The sequence below is a fragment of the Heteronotia binoei genome, chromosome 6 (genome assembly GCF_032191835.1).
Source record: "Heteronotia binoei isolate CCM8104 ecotype False Entrance Well chromosome 6, APGP_CSIRO_Hbin_v1, whole genome shotgun sequence".
Classification (NCBI taxonomy): domain Eukaryota; kingdom Metazoa; phylum Chordata; class Lepidosauria; order Squamata; family Gekkonidae; genus Heteronotia; species Heteronotia binoei.
In genome coordinates, this window is record NC_083228.1 from 63,239,840 (window position 1) to 63,246,314 (window position 6,475).

A 6,475-nucleotide genomic window follows, 5' to 3' on the forward strand; every position below is an offset into this window, starting at 1 on the left:
AGTTTATCATAATCTTCTGTCTTAAATTTTCTACATTTTGCCAAGATTTGAATGCCCAAATATCTTACTTTTGTCTCCCATTTAAATCCTGATTTATCTTCAAAGTATTTTATCTGCCTTTCTGTCATATTCTTAGTTATAAACTTTGTTTTTTGATAGTTTATCTTTAAACCAGCCACTTCTCCAAACTTTTCAATTTTTTCTTTCACCACCATCACTGAAGGTAGCGGATCTTCTAGCACAAGCGCTAAATTGTCTGCAAATGTCAATAATTTATAATTTTCACCTCTAATTTTTAATCCTTTTATTGTTGTTTCTTTTCTGATCTGGACATTTAATAGTTCTAGTACTAAAATGAATAGTAAGGGAGATGGAGGACAGCCTTGTGTTGTGCCTTTCTTGATCTTAACAGGATCAACTAAGTCACCATTCACAATGATTCTCGCCATTTGGTTTAATAAATAATAATAATAAATTTTATTTATATCCCGCCCTCCCCACCGAAGCAGGCTCAGGGCGGCTAACAGGACATGGTGTGTACCATGATTATTATATAAGTCAATTATAAAATACAGTTAATAAATACATTTAAAAAACAGTACATAATTTTTTTTTAAAACTACAATAAATTAAAGGTGCTACATTCAGTTTTGCATATATCACTCAAATTTGCCTGATAAAAGTTTCCCCACACTCCATTGCTCCTAACTGACACAACATAAATACCCAATTCACATTGTCAAATGCTTTTTCTGCATCTAAAAAGACTATTGACATTTGTTTATCTGGATGTTGCTGATAGTATTCCAAAACATTCAATATTGTCCTTAAATTGCTTCTCCTCTGTCTTCTCAGTAAGAAGCCAGATTGATCTTCATGTATCACTTCTTATACACTTCATGTATCACGACTCTTCATACATTGGGCTAAAATTGTTGCAAATATTTTATAGTCCACATTTAGTAAAGAAATAGGTCAGTAATTTTTCACATCTCTTGGATTAGTACCTTCTTTAGGGATTAGTGAGATAATCGCTTCTCGCCATGTATCTGGTACTTCTCCCTTTTCACTTATACACGCCAACAGTTGTTTGTTTATAAGGTAGTAGCAATACTTCCTCAAATTTCTTATAGAACTCTGCTGGGATCCTGTCCGGGCCTGGTACCTTCCCGTTCTTTTGAGTCTATTGCAGCTCCTATTTCTTATATTGTTATAGGATCATTTAAAATATTTCTTAGTTCTTCAGTAAGTGGGGTCACACTTTGTTTTAGATATTCCTCCTGTAGAGATCCTAGGACTTCTTTTCTTTTAAATATATTTTTATAAAATGTAACAGCAATAGCAAACCTTTATTGGCATAACCAGAGACATACAGAGACTTGCCAACCAAACAACAATCCAATATTTTTTACTGTTCCATTAAAGTCTCCCATTATCATAATTTGTTCATGCACCACTTGGTCTAATTGTTGCATAACATCTTTTAAAAAAGAGTCTTTTGCTCCATTTGGGAGCATATATTCCCAGCAACAAAGTTTTTTTGTAGTTCAACGTCACTTCCTCCACAATATATCTACCATCATCATCTTTAAAAATTAATTTTGGGTCTAATTCTTGTTTGATGTAAAAAATTACACCCCTTTTTTCTCCTTGGCTAATGAACAAAATTCCATACCAAGTTGTTTATTCCATAAAAAATTGTAATCCATTTGTTTGATATGTACTTCTTGCAGGCAAATTATGTTACATTTTTGTTTCCCAATCCAATGAAAGGTTGCCCTTCTTTTTTGTGGTGAATTAAGTTCATTTATATTCCAAGATATTAATTTGTAATCCATAATGGTTTTTATTCTTGATCTGTTCCCCCAAAGTCCTTATGCTCCCCTCAAAACTTCATCATTTCCTGAGTATTTGTGATGGTAAATCTCCGTCCTTTAAATTTAAAACTTAAACCCTCTGGGAGTTCCCATCTGTATCTCATTTCTTTTTCTCTCAACTCTTCTGTCAACTGTTTATAAAGTCTCCTGTTGTTGATGACTTTCCTTGGCAATTCTTTCATGATTCTTATTCTACTGCCATCCACCTCCAGTGTGCTATTAAATTATTAAGAATCCTTCCCACCATATCCCTTGTTACAAATCTCACCACCATGTCTCTTGGTAGCTTATTTCTTTTGGCGTACTCCGAATTTACCCTGTAGATGTAGTCATAGAAATGGTCAGTTTTGTCTGGGTCTTCTTCTAGAAATTCAGCAATAATTTCAATCATATATGTCCTTAAATCAATCTCAATAGATTCAGGCACCCCTCTTAACCGTATCTGGTTTTCCATTAGTTTACAGTCTAGTAATAGTGCTTTCTCCTGCATTTTTTGAATAGTGGAATCCACTTTTTCCATTCTTGTACCTTGGGCTTTTACCTTTTCCTCCACCTCTTGCACTTTCTGTAACTCTTCGTGTCAAGAAAGGAAGGAAGGAGCCATTAGGAGAAGGGAAAAATAACAAGCCTCCCAGTCCTCTCTAGGACCTAAAATCATAGAGAAGTTCCAGCGGCCATTACAAGAAGGTCAAAAGTTTAAAAACTAATTAAAAGAAAATGGGACATTGAAAAATAGTGGAGCCGGCAGATATTGTCATTAAAAAGTAAAATCTATTGGATTATATGCTTAGAATTAACTTTGGTACAGTTTTGGAGAAAAAAGGAAAAAACTTTTTAAAAGGACCGAAAAACCGCGGTGGCCATTTTTAAGAAAAAAATTTTAAGTTAATATCTGGACCTAGGAGCATCAGAGAATGGCAATTTTGGGCTTATATAAAAGGGCATGGTCTAATCTATAGGACTGTGTATTTGAAATTTGAATCTGAGAGGTCAACCTTTGAGCCTATTTAAGCAATAGCCAAACAGTGATGTCAGAGCAAAGACCAGCAGCAAAGCAGATCAGAACGAGGGCTGGGTCACTTGAAGAAGAAAAAATGGCTAAATGGCAAGATGCAATGGATGCTATGGAAGCAAGGTTGGCAAAGATAATTAGAGAAACAAAAATAGAAATAAAAAAAGAATTAAAAAAAGATATTGAGTCCAGCACAGAAGAAATTAAAAAAGAAATTAAAAAAGACATCGAGTTTCCGTCTTCCCTTCTTCTGTCTTTCTATCCACTTTCCTCTCAAAGACTGCATTATAGTCTCCAATAATACAATGCTCCTGATAGTCTAATTCAGCCAATTTAGAGTGCAGTCTCTTAAAGAATCTCAACTGGCAAACACTGGATGCATAAATATTGGCTAATAAGATCTTCTTGTCCTCAAGAGTAATTTCCATCAGTTGTGTTCTTCCATCATCCAAGGAATAAACATGCTTGGGATCCAAATATTCCTTTACATATGTTGCTATGCCTCTCTTTTTCTTCTAAGACAAACAGGGTGCCTAATTTTTTATTTCTAAGGTGCAATTCATCTTTTTTTGCTATGTGCATTTCTTGAAGGCAAACTATGTCAGTCTTTAATTTAATCAATTGCATAAAATGTTTTCTTGTTTTGGAGGGTGAATTTAAGCCATTCACATTATTCACCACTCTCTATTATTCAGACACTTTCTTACTACCGTTTATATCTTTTTCAATTGTGATCTTGTCCTTGGGGAGATTTCCAAGGGCGCAATTTTTGTCTGTACATGTTCAGTTCTTGTGTAGCTTCACTTTACAGTGATAATCCAGAGAAACCTGCCTGTAGACTATCTTCTTGTAAAGGCAATCTTACTTCTTTGGCAGTTGTTCCTCCATTTCTCCCTTTATCTCCTATTTTCTCTGACTCCTTTGTTTGACGTCCCAGTTTTGGCATATCTCTCCATAAAGTCTTCAGCTTTAAATACTGAAGTAATCCAAAACTTATTACCTTCAAATGTGAAAAAAAGTCCTTCTGGCGTAAGTCATTGAAATTGATCTTATTTTTGTTCAAAAGAGCTGTTAATTCTGCATAGCCCCTTCTCTCTCTCATTGTCTATGGGACCTCTTTAAGTATCTTTATTTCATTTCCAGCATAGTGAAGTTTGACGTCTCTAGTTGCTTTCAAAATTTCATCTTGTACCATCCTTTTTGTAAACTTGACATTAATTTCTCGACATAATGAATTTCTTCTCACAAATGCCGGCATCGCTCTATATGCCAAGCCTATTTCGAACTCCACCTTTTGTGTCTGTCTCCATCACCTCTGCTAGGAGTTCTCCAATCACCTGTGGTAAATTTTGTTTTATGCTCAGGTATGTTCTGGAATCTGAGTATATATGCCGCTCTCTCCATTTCAAGTTTCAGTGTTCTATCATCCATAGTTCTGTGTTAGGTCTTCAGTTCTTCCACTTTGGTATCTGTCATTGTCACCATGTCTCCCATAGTATTCATAGCCTTAGCTAACTTCTCTGTTGTTTATTTTCTTTCAACTGTTTCTGGAAATCATCTATTTTTTCATCCATTCTAGTAACTTTATCTGTAACTTGTGTTACTGCTGTTTTTGTCTGGTTAAATTCCGCTGCCAACATACTTTGCAGCTCCTTTAATGCATCTTTTGTTATAGTAGTGTAGATTTAGATATATTTGGTGATGGGTTTGGAGTTGTTTTTTTAATTTGTTTTGTATCCATATTCCCCAAATTTCTTGACTCTTTCAGTTCAATGTCTGTCCTAGGCAATTAGTTTAAAATAACACTTATAATTGAAAAATCTACCTCAAAATTTCTTAAAATGCAATTTCCAGTTACACAATCCACATACAGCAGCTCAGGAACAAAAAAATAGTTCTCCCAAATCACCTTGCAAATGACTTACAACAGCCAAGACAGAGGTCCTTTGCCTGGGTCATCGTGGCCCGGGAAGGGAAATCCCCTTACCAGCCTTTGATGGTGCGCCATTGATAATGGCGCACAAGGTCAGGAGCTTGGGGGTACTATTGGAGCCTTCCTTGACAATGGAGGCTCAAATAGCAGCCACTGCCAAGTCCGCATTCTTTCATCTTAGGCGGGCGAGGCAGTTGGCCCCTTTCCTGGAGCATGACGATCTGGCAACGGTGATCCACGCAACCGTCACCTCGAGGTTGGACTACTGTAATGCCCTCTACATGGGGCTGCCCCTGTGCCGAACCCGGAAGTTGCAGCTAGTGCAGAATGCTGCTGCCCGGCTGCTATTAGGGCTTCCTAGCTGGGAGCACATCCAGCCGGGGCTCCGGTGACTGCACTGGCTGCCAATAATATACCGAGTTCGGTACAAGGTGCTGGTTATTACCTTTAAAGCCCTATATGGCCTAGGACCTGCCTACCTTAGGGACCATCTCTCCCAACATGTTCCCCAGAGAGTGCTGAGATTGAGTTCTCAAAATCTGCTTGCAATCCCCGGGCCAAAGGAGGCCCGACTTAAGTCGACCAGAGACAGGGCCTTTTCAATCACAGCCCCTTGCTGGTGGAACCATCTACTGGAAGAGGTGAGGGCCCTGTGGGACTTTGGGCAGTTCCACAGGGCCTGTAAGACAGTCCTCTTCCAGTTGGCATACAACTGATCGGTACTTGAAAATTTCGAATAGAAGGCTGTAGTGCGGTACTTTGGTAAATGGCTTTGTTTTACTGTTTTTACTGGTTGTTTAAATGTTGTAAATTGATGTATTTTAAAACTTAATCCTATGTTAGAACTTTTGTGTTGTGAGCCGCCCTCAGCCGCTTTGGTGGGAAGGGCAGGATATAAACTAAATAAAATGAAATGAAAATGAAAGATCTCAGCTTCCCTTTCTTAATTTGTCTTACTTCTTATAGTCCATCATATATTTTGTTCATTAGAGAATTAAAGTTCCATTACAAAGATGACTTGCCTGTCATTCTTCAGTTGGTGAAGTATTCATTCTAATCTCAGTCCACGTCTGTCACAACCACTTTATTTGTCCAGACAACCCCTCAGTTGCAATAAATCAATCCACCTTAATAGTTAGTATAATCTCAGTCAAATTCTCAGTTTGATTCATTGCAGCAAGAGTTTAAATGTCTTTTACCTAGTCTAATATCCTCTACAGAATATCTGTCCCAAACTTCATTCAGCTTCACTGTTAATCCAGATGACCTTAAATTTGTAACAATCCGATCCGCCTTAAAAATTCTCTGTAGAAACTATGCGTCACTTCCTCTTGTCTCTGTTGGAATCATAATTTACAGTTACAATTTATCTCCATTAGTCAACCGCCTAAATCCAAAAACCCCCCATCAAAGTCAGCTTCTGAAAAAAAAGGGAACATAAAATCCTAGTTAAAAAAAAAAGCTATTTTCCTTATAAAAATAAGGAAAAAACCACTCTTCAGAGTGGAGACGGCTGCTGCAATTGCAGCCAATTCCGTCCTGCCCCCTTTCTTCGTTCACACGTCCCAGATTTCACGAAATAAAAAGGAAGTCTTCACCTAAATGCACTAAAATGAGATCACCTCCATACTGCTTTCCACAGCAGCTCTCTGG